Genomic DNA, 13,481 nt, shown 5'->3' on the forward strand with positions numbered 1-13,481 from the left:
CTTTAATCATCTTAAACACCTCAATTACATCACCCCTTAATCTTCTAAACTCAAGGGAATACAAGCCTAGTCTATGCAACCTGTCCTCATAATTTAACCCTTTTAACCCCAGTATCATTCTGGTGAATCTGCAGTGCACCCCCTCAAAGGCCAATATATCCTTCTTGTGGTGCAGTGCCCAGAACTGAACGCTGTACTCCAAATGGGATTTAACTAGAGCTCCGTATAGCCATAACATAACTTCCACCCCTTTGTATTCCAGCCCCCTTGAGATAAAGGCCAGTGTTCCTCATGGCGTCTCTCCCAGGCTGTATGGTGGAGTCTGGGACCCTACAGGGAATCACTTACTCCGACACCTCACAACCGAGGCCTAGGATGGAATTCAACAATCTTTCTTCTCAACTATAGGAACCTCTGTCGAGGGGGCTGAGGCCTTCAATTGGAGGAGGCATCCAGGAGTCTCCTCACCCATCTCCTCACAGGTTCAATCCTGGGTGGAAGAGTCTGAGAACGTTAACCTTATTGTGAGGCCCGAAGCCTGGGAGGAGGAGTTAGACATACTGAGCTTAATTCCTAGCTGGAGCCTGGTGGAGGAATCTGAGGCCTTTTTCAGTTTCTGTTCCAGAGGCTACAAAAAGTGATAGCCCATAGGGGTGAGATTAAGGGTAAGAATAAGAAAACTAGGAAGAACTTGCATTTGTATCGCGTCTTTCACGACCTCAGGACATTTCAAAGCGCTTTACCGCCGATCAAGTGTAGTCTTTGTTGTAATGTAGAAAACGTGGCAGCCAAATTGCACACAGCAAGATCCCACAAACAGCAATGAGATAAATGACCAGATCTTCTGTTTTTAGGTGTTGGTTGAGTGGTAAATGTTGACCGGGACACCAGGGTGAACTCCCCTGCTCTTCTTCGAATAGTGCCACGGGATCTTTTACGTCCACCGGAGAGGACTTTCGTTTAACATCTTATCCAAAAGACAGCACCTCCAACAGTGCAGCACTCCCTCGGTATTGCCTAAATGTTGACATTTTTCATTGTTGTTGTTGAAAAAAATCTGAAAAATGTCAAACTGGCGTGGATTTACTCAAGGAAATACAATAATTGCTCTCTGGTTAATTACTTTGACACCAATCACATGAATATTAATGTTCTTGAGTAACGAGGGCAAGTAATGGGGAGGGGCGATCCAGTGACAGGAGGCAATGGGGGAGTTATGCTGATGGGGATTGTACACGACTGTGGTACCATGCAGATCCACTTAACCTTCTCCCCTGAGTTCTAGCAGGAGAACTAGCTGGCAAAGGTCACATGGCTGACTTAAGAAACATTCCTGTAAAATGGCCTCAAGGATATTTTCTGGTCAAAACAGCCTAGCTGCCTCTATCAGTCACTATTAGGAGCCCAGTTTGTATTGAAAATCAAGACTGTTTGATATCAAACAACCTCCCTTCGCTGGATGAACCATCAATGTTGATCTGTAACATTGTTCCAACCAATGCCGTCATGTTTTAATTTTACAGAAAGCATTCCTCCTGAAAACCATCGCTTAGAGCTTCAGAGTGGAAAAGAAAAGCACTTGCATTTAATGTAGCACCTTACGACATCTCGTAGAAACCTTCCAACGCACTGCACGGACGATGAACTGCTTTGAAGTGTTGGGTAGGGGAACCTGGCAGCCATTTTGCACACATCAAGATCCCAGAAACAGCAGCGAGGTGAATGACCGATGAGTTTTTTTTTGGGCAGTGTTGGTTGAGGGAAGAATGTCGGTCAGGACACTGGGAGAACTCCCCGCTACTCTTGGACTAATGGCACGGGATCGTTAACATCAGCCTGAACAGGCAGATGGGGCCAAGGCTTAATGTTTCATCCAAGGGACAGATAAAGATAAAGATGGCCATAGGCCGATCACGACTGTGTAATTTTCATAATTTTCTTCAGTGGCAACACTGGTGGCATCTTTATATTAACCCATTGAGAACACAATCCTGTCACTGAGTCCATTCAGTACCTCCCCTATTTAAAATATCTTCAGCCTTTCACTGTCTACCACCATTATTGCCACTAGGACAATGCTGTCTTTCAGGTGCCACCTCACAGCAAGTATACCTTCTGCTCTTTGTTCTTGGAATGTGGGTGACACTGGCAAAGCAGCATTTATTGCAAATCCCCAGTTGCCCTGAGGGCATTAAGAGTCAACCATGAAGTGTGGGACTGGAGTCACATGTAGGCCCAGACCAGGTAAGGACGACAGGTTTCCTCCCCTAAAGGATATTAGTGAACCAGTTGGGTTTTTATGACAATTTGGCTGCTTTCGTGGTCATTTTTTCTGGTGCCAGCCCACAAATGTCCAGTTGCATTGAATTTAATTTCATACCCTACCATGGTGGGACGGTGAGGCTATTGTCCCTCTGGGTGTATCCTACTTATATTGCACACAGGAGGCAGAGCTCCAGCAGTATCAATTAAATGTCTTTGCCAGAAAATAAATGGTAGCCAGTTGATAGGAACCATTTACATCTGCCGTTGGTGACACTTTGCTCTGGAGGCCCCCTAAGAAACCCACCTTATTCCTCCGCAGTCTGTGGTGTACTTTATATGTTCAATGGTAGCACTCTCACCTCTGAGGTAGAAGGTCAAGGGTTCAATCCTCACTCCAGAGACTTAGAATCATAGAATCATAGAAGTTACAACATGGAAACAGGCCCTTCGGCCCAACATGTCCATGTCGCCCAGTTTATACCACTAAGCTAGTCCCAATTGCCTGCACTTGGCCCATATCCCTCTGTACCCATCTTACCCATGTAACTGTCCAAATGCTTTTTAAAAGACAAAATTGTACCCGCCTCTACTACTGCCTCTGGCAGCTCGTTCCAGACACTCACCACCCTTTGAGTGAAAAAATTGCCCCTCTGGACCCTTTTGTATCTCTCACCTCTCACCTTGAGTACATGATTTACACTGACAATAGTGCGGTACTGAGGGAGTGCTGCACTGTCGGAGGTGCCATCTTTTGGATGAGATGTTAAGCTCAGGTCCTGTCTGTTAGTTCAAGTGGATGTAAAAGATCCCACGGCACTATTTGAAGAGCAGGGGAGTCCTTCCTGGTGTCCTGGCCAACATTTACCCCTCAACAAACAAAACCAAAGCAGGTGATCTGGTCATTTATCTCATTGTGTTCTTGGGACCTTGCTGTGTGAAAATTGGCTGCCATGTTTGCTTACATAACAACAGTGACTACACTTCAAAAGTACTTCATTCGCTGTAAAGAGATTTGGGACGGCCTGAAAGATATTATATAAATGTAGGGGTTGTGGGAACAAGATACAGAAATGGGTTTCCAGAAGAAAGTAGACAAGTTCTTGTCAACAAATGGGATTCAGGGGTATCAGAAATGCACCAAGAGAATACTCTGGCTAGGTGGGCTACATGGACCAAAGGTCTTCTCCGACCTGATACTGTTACTATAAGTTGATTTTATATTGTGCCAGCCGTAGCTCAGTGGTCGCACGCTCGCTCTGAGTCAGAAGGTTGTGGGTTCAAGCCCCCCTCCAGTGCAGTACTGAGGGAGCGCTGCACTGTCGGAGGTGCCATCTTTTGGATGAGACGTTATACTGAGGCCCTGTTTGCCCTCTCAGGTGGAAGTAAAAGATCCCATGGCACTATTTTGAAGAAAAGCAGGGAAGTTCTCCCCGATGCCCTGGCCAATATTTATCTCTCAATCAACACCTAAAATAACCCAGATTATCTGGTCAGTATCACATTGCAGTTTGTGGGATCTTGCTGTACATAGATTGGCTGCTGCGTTTCCTACATTACAACAGTGACTGCATTTCAAAGGTACTTAGTTGGCTGTCAAGCACTTTGGGACGTCCTGAGGTTGTGAAAGGCGCTATAGAAATGCAAGTTCTTTCTTTTTTTCTTGGTGTCAGTAGTTCCTGATGCTTGGTTCGCTCATCGCCATTGAAACCCAACAGTACATGTGCTGGGATTCTCTGAAGACCATTTCTCTGTATCTGTGCTCTCTACAGCCTGGGTTAGTCAGTGTGAAGTGTTCAGACCCACAAGAAACTTTGAAGGTGAAATGACACAATCAATCACTTATACTGGATTGGTGCTGGTTGCACAGAGCAGGCGATGAGATTGGTTCCTGGTCTTTGACACAAGCCTATCAGCTCTTTCGGGGACTTTAACCTTAAAGGTAATGAAGGACAATTTCACTCTGTCCCACAAAGTTGCCTTTGGCAACATCATTCCAAAAGGCATCGTGAGCTGTCACACATTAATAGAACAAAATGTTAAAGCTGCTGGAAGTTTTTCTAAGACATTGAGGCAGACGAGCAACAACCTCGCCTCCGACTCCTCACAGAATGCTGCCGGTCCGGCTGAAAGGGCCAAGTGCCTGCGAGAGATGGGAGCTGGTGGCTGTGGGCAGATGAATGGAAGCATGATTCATACACAATGGCAGAGTGAGGGGGACGGGGAGTGTGGGCTATAGAGTGGGGGGGATGGGGAGGGTGGGTTATGGAGTGACAAGATGGGGAGTGTGGGTTATGGAGTGAGGGGGATGGGGAGTGTGGGTTATGGAGTGACAAGATGGGGAGTGTGGGTTATGGAGTGGGGGGGATGAGGAGTGTGGGTTATGGAGTGGGGGATGGGGAGGGTGGGTTATGGAGTGGGGGGATGAGGAGTGTGGGTTATGGAGTGGGGGATGGGGAGGGTGGGTTATGGAGTGGGGGGATGGGGAGTGTGGGGGATGGGAAGTGTGGGTTATGGAGTGGGGGATGGGGAGGGTGGGTTATGGAGTGGGGGGATGGGGAGTGTGGGTTATGGAGTGCGGGGGATGGGGAGGGTGGGATATGGAGTGAGGGGGATGAGGAGTGTGGGTTATGGAGTGGGGGGATGGGGAGGGTGGGATATGGAGTGAGGGGGATGAGGAGTGTGGGTTATGGAGTGAGGGGGATGAGGAGTGTGGGTTACGGAGCGGGGGGATGGGGAGTGTGGGCTATAGAGTGAGGGGGATGGGGAGGGTGGGATATGGAGTGGGGGGATGGGGAGTTTGGGTTATGGAGTAGGGGGGATGGGGAGTGTGGGATATGGAGTGGGGGATGGGGAGGGTGGGTTATAGAGTGAGGGGGATGGGGAGGGTGGGATATGGAGTGGGGGGATGGGGAGGGTGGGATATGGAGTGGGGGATGGGGAGTGTGAGTTATGGAGTGGGGGGATGGGGAGTTTGGGTTATGGAGTGGGGGGATGGGGAGTGTGGGCTATAGAGTGAGGGGGATGGGGAGTGTGGGTTATGGAGTGGGGGGATGGGGAGTGTGGGCTATAGAGTGAGGGGGATGGGGAGTGTGGGTTATGGAGTGAGGGGGATGAGGAGTGTGGGTTATGGAGTGAGGGGGATGGGGAGTGTGGGATATGGAGTGGGGGGATGGGGAGTGTGGGTTATAGATTGAGGGGGATGGGGAGGGTGGGATATGGAGTGGGGGGATGGGGAGGGTGGGATATGGAGTGGGGGATGGGGAGGGTGGGTTATTGAGTGGGGGGATGGGGAGGGTGGGTTATAGAGTGAGGGGGATGGGGAGGGTGGGTTATGGAGTGGGGGGGATGGGGAGGGTGGGATATGGAGTGAGGGGGATGGGGAGGGTGGGATATGGAGTGGGGGGATGGGGAGGGTGGGTTATGGAGTGGGGGGGATGGGGAGGGTGGGTTATGGAGTGGGGGATGGGGAGGGTGGGTTATGGAGTGAGGGGGATGGGGAGGGTGGGTTATGGAATGGGGGTTATGGAGTGGGGGGATGGGGAGTGGGGGTTTTGGAGTGGGGGGGATGGGGAGGGTGGGTTATGGAGTGGGGGATGGGGAGTGGGGGTTATGGAGTGGGGGGGATGGGGAGGGTGGGTTATGGAATGGGGAGATGGGGAGGGTGGGTTATGGAATGGGGGTTATGGAGTGGGGGGATGGGGAGTGGGGGTTATGGAGTGGGGGATGGGGAGTGGGGGTTATGGAGTGGGGGGGATGGGGAGGGTGGGTTATGGAGTCGGGGGGGCTGGGGAGTGTGGGTTATTGAGTGGGGGGATGGGGAGGGTGGGATATGGAGTGGGGGGATGGGGAGGGTGGGTTATTGAGTGGGGGGGATGGGGAGGGTGGGTTATGGAGTGGGGGATGGGGAGTGTGGGTTATGGAGTGGGGGGGATGGGGAGGGTGGGTTATGGAGTGGGGGTTATGGAGTGGGGGGGATGGGGAGGGTGGGTTATGGAGTGGGGGTTATGGAGTGGGGGGGATGGGGAGGGTGGGTTATGGAGTCGGGGGATGGGGAGGGTGGGTTATGGAGTGGGGGGGATGGGGAGTGGGGGTTATGGAGTGGGGGGATGCGGAGTGGGGGTTTTGGAGTGGGGGATGGGGAGTGGGGGTTATGGAGTGGGGGGATGGGGAGGGTGGGTTATGGAGTGGGGGATGGGGAGTGGGGGTTATGGAGTGGGGGGATGGGGAGGGTGGGTTTTGGAGTGGGGGGGATGGGGAGTGGGGGTTTTGGAGTGGGGGGGATGGGGAGGGTGGGTTATGGAGTGGGGGATGGGGAGGGTGGGTTATGGAGTGAGGGGGATGGGGAAGGTGGGTTATGGAGTGGGGGGATGGGGAGGGTGGGTTATGGAGTGGGGGTTATGGAGTGGGGGGATGGGGAGTGGGGGTTATGGAGTGGGGGATGGGGAGTGGGGGTTATGGAGTGGGGGGGATGGGGAGGGTGGGTTATGGAGTCGGGGGGGCTGGGGAGTGTGGGTTATTGAGTGGGGGGGATGGGGAGGGTGGGATATGGAGTGGGGGGATGGGGAGGGTGGGTTATTGAGTGGGGGGGATGGGGAGGGTGGGTTATGGAGTGGGGGATGGGGAGTGTGGGTTATGGAGTGGGGGGGATGGGGAGGGTGGGTTATGGAGTCGGGGGATGGGGAGGGTGGGTTATGGAGTGGGGGGGATGGGGAGTGGGGGTTATGGAGTGGGGGGGATGCGGAGTGGGGGTTTTGGAGTGGGGGATGGGGAGTGGGGGTTATGGAGTGGGGGATGGGGAGTGGGGGTTATGGAGTGGGGGGATGGGGAGGGTGGGTTATGGAGTGGGGGGGATGGGGAGTGGGGGTTTTGGAGTGGGGGGGATGGGGAGGGTGGGTTTTGGAGTGGGGGGGATGGGGAGTGGGGGTTTTGGAGTGGGGGGGATGTGGAGGGTGGGTTATGGAGTCGGGGGATGGGGAGTGGGGGTTATGGAGTGGGGGGATGGGGAGGGTGGGTTATGGAGTGGGGGGGATGCGGAGTGGGGATTTGGAGTGGGGGATGATGTGTTGACTATGGTTTGGGGTGATGTCAGCGTGCTGGGGTGGAGGGAATCGGATGATTGTTTTTGAACCCTTCAAAATCACTTCATGTCTGTCAACGGACTGCCCCAATTGATTGAGAAAGAGCAGATCCCCTGTCTTCCTGCCAGCAGATGTTCCTGTTGGACAGCGCTGGGAGCTTGAGATAAGAGGCAGTTGCTGGCTGATTTATTCTGTGCGTGAGGGGGAAGGGGCTGTTTTCAGTTACTCTGACGCGCTGGGGGGGTGGGGGTTCTATTCATTTTCTTCATGTCGCGTTCAGAGAAGATGCCGGAAGGGAAGGAAGCAGAGGAAACAGAGCCAGCGAGAGCTGCAAAGAGGGAGGGCAGGGTGGACCCTGCAGGAAACCAGCACCAAGGAGCAGCTGTGGGATTTGTAACTGCAGCAAACGCTGGATGCAACGAGTGTGGAGATAGTGGCCTGTCATCCCAACGGGACCCGCTGCTGGGCTCGGCAGCAAAGGCCTCATGAGTTCAGCTTAAGTCAGCTTCAAAATAATGAAACCGCTTCGAAAATAAAAAATAGCTTTTTGATTTTTTTTTTCATTTTTGATCGATAATGATGATTAAAAAAGAAAAATCTATGACTGAAAGCTGCCCGTCGGATGTTGGCAACAAAGATATGAACATATTCGGACGAGACCTTAAACCAAGGCCCCGTCTGGCCTGTCAGGTGGAAGCTAACCCGAGGAGGCAGAGACGTCTTAAGAGGAGATTTAAGAGAAAGAAAAGAAAAAAGACTTGTATTTGTATAGCACCTTTCACGACCTTAGGTCAGCCAGTGAAGTGTAGTTACTGTTGTAATGTTGGAAACGCGGCAGCCAATTTGTGCACAGCAAGATCCCACAAACAGCAACGTGATAATGACCAGATAATCTGTTTTTTAGTGATGTTGGTTGAGGGATAAATATTAGTCGAGGCGCTGGGGAGAACTCCCCTGCTCTTCGAATGATGCCATCGGATCTTTTCAGTTCACCTGAGAGGGTAGACCGGAATTTGGCTTCACGTATAATCCGAAAGACAGCACCTCCGACTGTGCAGCACTCCTTCGGTACTACACTGGGACTGTCAGCACGGATTGTGTGCTCAAGCTTCTGGAGTGGGAGACTTGAGCACAAAATGTACATGGAAATATATCAGAGTTACAGCGTTTAAACAGCACCCCTGGGCAAAATATGGAAATAAGTAGATGAGGTTGAGTTATTCTATGAATTAGTACCCTGGGAATGGATAAGTAGGGATTGTTGGTGGACTGCAGTCCATTCTCCAATAATGCTTCGTCACTCAGCACAGGGAGAGAGACACTGATCCTCACTGCCTTCCCAGATCTCCAACTAATTACAGACTGCCAATAGACTGGGAAAAAACAAGCACAATATCAATTTCCTTAACCCTGGTCTCGCTCCAAAGCTCGAGACTGAAAATGAGGAGAAAACAGGCTTGAAAGCCAAAAGCAGTGACCATGGAAACATTTTTCATGTTATAATCCCATCGCCGTGGCCAAGTGCGATTCTTCTAAAGCTCTCAGCACAGCACCAAGCTCCTGCAGAGGCCTCCTCTTCCTTGAATATTGTTTTGTCTGTTATTTTTATTGCAACTCCAACTTGCAGCTGGGCTGACTTTTCTATTGAGTGATCTCTGTGTATGAACAGGGGAAGGGGGCCTCAGGAAATGAAACCGTTCTACAATTGAAGTGTGTTGTGGGCATGAGAAGTCCACATTCTTCTGTGTCATAACACCAGCAAAATGTTTCTTCTGCCATTAGTTTTGCGGAGCTATTTTCTACTTTCCTTCCCGCCCCAGGAGGTGTGTGAGAGAGGCCGAGGGAGGGAGTGCTGTTGGCGGCTCCTCTCTTCGATCTTTCTCCCTTCTTTCAAAGCGTCTGACCACCCCCCCCACCCCGTCCCCGGCCCCGCCCCGATCAGAATCTCCAGCTGCAATTGACAATTCATTGGGGTCCATTTTGACTTTTGGTCGGCCGCCCATTCCAGCAGTGAAGTGGCACGACCCCCAACCACTAACCCCCTCACCCTCCCAACCCACCCCAACCCCTGCCCCCCCCCCCCCATACCCCCCCATCCCCCCTTCTGGTCATTGTCACATTGCTGTTTGTGGGAATCTTGCTGTGTGCAAATTGGCTGCCCCGTTTCCTACATTACAACAGTGACTGCACTTCAAAAAGTTCTCCTTTGGCCGTAAAGTGCCTTGGATGTCCTGAGGTTGTGAAAGACGCTATATAAATGCAAGTTTATTCTTTCTTTCTTATTCCTTCATTTTATTTTCTCAATGAGTTTACTGCATGAAGTCACCATAAATCGACAAATTTTGTGTTGGCCAATTTGTTCAACATTTACTTTAATAAATTAAACAATGTGATGACAGAATTGTGGAACTCCTTACCTCCCTCAGCTTTTTCTTCCGAAGGTAACTTTTAAAACCCAAGCTTGGCGACACACTATCTTGATTTACCTCGTCTGTTCTTCAGATCAAATCAGCTCGGGTGGGACTTGAACTGTGGGCCTTGGTCTGGTTTCTCGATAAAGGGAGATTTATTGACCCTCTAGTCATCAAGGTTGGAGAATTTTTCAACATCTGTCAACAAAGTCTCCAGTCCAGTTGACAATCTGCTCGTTAAAATGGCTGCTCGTGTTTACGTGATGTTGACGATCTGGAGCCTGGTCACTGAGTTAATCTACAAACTTTGTTCCTGGCAGAGTCCTGACGATGGGTTTTCTGGCTTCCCATACAGGCCAGATGTCAGGAAATTCATGGACGTTGATATATCTGAGGGCTGTTGATAAATTTTATTGACTCAAAGCCTAGCAACAAAACATCAACACAGTGGAAAGAGGCTGAATCAGTTATTTCTCCTGCCGACCTATACTGGCTCCCTGCCCTCCACCCCCCGCCCCCCCCCCGCAACACATTAAATTTAAATTCCTCGTCCTGGTCTTTGAAGCCCCCTCAAGACCTGACCCTATCTAACTTTACAGTGTCTCCCTACCTCCTCCCATTCTCTGGGGTGGAAATTCGAATGCCAGTGGAATGATCCTTGCTCTGTATCTGGTAGGCCCGAGGCCTGATCGAAATTGGGCCTTGGGCCTCATTTAAATTAGACCGGCGAGCAGCGGACAACATCTGTGCGTTCCCAGGCGGCTTGCCGGCAAAACGGACATCCATTTTGGGCTGCTGTGTCGCTGGCAGCGGCCCTCAGGTAGGTTCTGGGAGAGGTGGGCGTGGGACGATGGGAAGAGGTTGGGAGAAAAGGGGAGTTGATCGGGAGGGGGCCGGCAACAGTCTTTGAGACTGCTGTGGAGCCGAGAGAACCACTCCTGCTTCTTCTGGCTCCCCAGGAGAGGTTTTTTTTGCAGAAGCACCAGGAAACACATTCACATGGGAGCACGGAGATACATCTCCTGATCAGAGGCAGGAGATACGGTGGTCGTAGAAACTGTTATGGACTATAAGACCATAAGACCATAAGAGATAGGAGCAGGAGTAGGCCATTCAGCCCCTCGAGCCTGCTCCGCCATTCAATGAGATCATGGCTGATCTGATTTTTACCTCAACTCCACTTTCCCGCCTTTTCCCCATATCCTTTGACTCCCTTGCTGATCAAAAATTTGTCTAACTCAGCCTTGAATGTATTCAATGACTCAGCCTCCATAGCTTTTTGGGGTAAAGAATTCCAAAGATTCACGATCCTCTGGGAGAAGAAATTCCTCCTCATTTCCATCTTAAACGGGCGACCCCTTATTCTGAGACTATGCCCCCTAGTTTTAGATTCCCCCATGAGGGGTAACATCTTCTCAGCATCTACCCTATTGAGTCCCCTCAGAATCTTATATGTTTCAATAAGGTCTCAGCAGCACCCTGTACAGTTGTAGCATGACAGACTATCGCCTGTCTACCAAGAATTAGACCTCATTTTGACTGGACTAGCACATCGAATTAAACTAAACTAAACAAGGATCAGAGAGTGGGAGACGTTCTCTTTGCATTATTCATACGTTTCCCTTCATTACAAGAGTGAGCACACTTTGAAAGTACATCATTGGCTGCTAAGTGCTGTTGTACAAATGCAAGTTTGTTCTTTCTATCTTTCTATCTCGCTTGGAGCACTGTGAACAGTTCTGGTCTCCACACTATGAAAAGGATATAGAGGCATTGGAGACAGTGCACAAAAGATTTACTAGGATGATGCCAGAACTGTGAGGTTATACCTATTGAACAGGCTGGGGCTCTTTCCTCTACAAAAGAGAAGGCTGAAGGGTGACCTAATAGAGGTCTTTAAGATTATGAAAGGGTAGACATAGAGAAGATATTTGCACTTGTGGGAGAGACCAGAACTAGGGGCCACAAATATAAGATAGTCACTAATAAATCCAATAGGGAATTCAGGAGAAACTTCTTTTCCCAGAGAGTGGTTTGAATGTGGAATTTGCTACCACAAGAAGTAATTGAGGCAAATGGCATGGATGTATTTAAGGGGAAGCTAGATAAATACATGAGGGAGAAAGGAACAGAAGGATATGTCGATCAGGTTACATGAAGAAGGGTGGGAGGAGGCTCATGTGGAGCATATACACCGGCATGGACCTGATGGGACGAATGGCCTGTCCCTGTGCTGTACGTTCTATGTAATTCTTTCTTTCTTTCCTTTCCTCCCTGCACCATTTTATAACAATCATTTTTTTTTTGCATATTTGAAGAGTTTGTGAGATTCTAAGAAATGTAATATTTTAAAAGGTCTGTATAGACTCCTCCTTCCTCTCACCACCGACCCCTGCCCCCTCCAAGCAACTGCTCCTTACTCATCTGGGGGCCGCAATTCGTGTGTGTGTGCATTTCGTGTGGGGGGAGGGGGGACGAGCGATTGTTAAAGTCAATAAAAAGGCACCATCTCCGTGAGAAAGTGATTGGAAAGCCTTTCAATGGGGAGGCAAAAGAAGAGCAGAGGAGTGCTGGGCAATATTTATCCCTCAACCATCATCACTAAAACAGATGATCTGGTCATTATCACATTGCTGTTTGTGGGATCTTGCTGTGCATATATTGGCTACCTCGTTTCCCTACATTACAATAGTGACTACACTTCAAAAGTACTTCATTGGCTGTAAAGCACCTTGGGACGTCCTGAGGTCGTGAAAGGTGCTTCAATAAATGTAAGATCTTTCTGTCAATCATTGCTTGATTGCCATGTTTGATGAAGACAGAGCCCTTTTAAGTTGCACAGGATGGACCAGGGAAAAAAAAAATGATTTCAACGCCAGAAGGAAGGAAGATTGTGCATTCCTATTGGACACTCCCTTCCAGCTTCTAAACGCTTTTAGTCATTTCAATATTAATATACTGATGCAGGGCATTTAATGCAGGGGGAGGCGGGGTAGTGCGATTGCTAAAGTCAATAAAAAGACACCATCTCCGTGAGAAAGTGTTTGGCAAGCCTTTCATTGGGGAGGAGAAAGAGCCAGGAGAGCAAGGCATTATTATAATGTTGCTAAGCACGGTTCAAATAATACCCGTCTACACAACTTACAGCTCTGTCTGTCCACTCAGGTGGATGTAAAAGATCCCAAGGCACTCTTTCAAAGAAGAGCGAGGGAGTTCTGGGAAATATTTATCCCTGGAGATTCAATTAACATATTTGGATCAAGTGCTGGAAAAGGCTAGCTGCTTAACACTGTGGTTAACTGGTTACTAAACTGGTTTGTGAGTTGAAGGGATCGGCCAAGTGGCTTTCTAGAAGGAAACATAAGGCCTATTCAAGAAAGGAAGGTGAGAGATAACAGGGAAGTATAGTCCAGTTAGCCTGACATCAGTAGTAGGGAAAATGCTACAATCTGTTATTAAGGACGTAGTAACAGGGCACTTATAAAATCACAATATCATTAGGCAGAGTCAACACGGGTTTATGACAGGGTACTGGTGTTTGACAAATCTATTTGAGTTTTTTGAGGGTGTAACTAGCAGGGTAGATAAAGGAGAATCAGTGGATGTCGTATATTTGGATTCTCAAAAGGCATTCAATAAGATGCCACACAAGAGGATGTTACACAAGATTAGGGCTCATGGCATTGGGGGTAATATATTAGCATGGATTGAGGATTGGTTAACGGAC

The 13,481-nt window shown here is 49.5% G+C and overlaps 1 protein-coding gene across 2 annotated transcripts in view; it reads right to left on the bottom strand.

Moving 5' to 3' along the window:
- Positions 1-13,481, bottom strand: part of palm1a (paralemmin 1a) — a 228,253-nt gene that overhangs the window by 169,200 nt on the left and 45,572 nt on the right. Inside the window, exon 1 of one of the 2 annotated variants that reach the window (XM_067968054.1) lies at positions 9,761-9,996. The exons of the other annotated variant lie outside the window; for it this stretch is intronic. The gene's annotated coding sequence lies outside the window, so the exon portion shown is untranslated. Of the gene's footprint in view, positions 1-9,760; positions 9,997-13,481 lie in introns of those variants that run through there. 2 annotated transcript variants of the gene reach the window in all.

Source organism: Heptranchias perlo, chromosome 29, assembly GCF_035084215.1.
Source record: "Heptranchias perlo isolate sHepPer1 chromosome 29, sHepPer1.hap1, whole genome shotgun sequence".
In the NCBI taxonomy this organism is placed as follows: Eukaryota; Metazoa; Chordata; class Chondrichthyes; order Hexanchiformes; family Hexanchidae; genus Heptranchias; species Heptranchias perlo.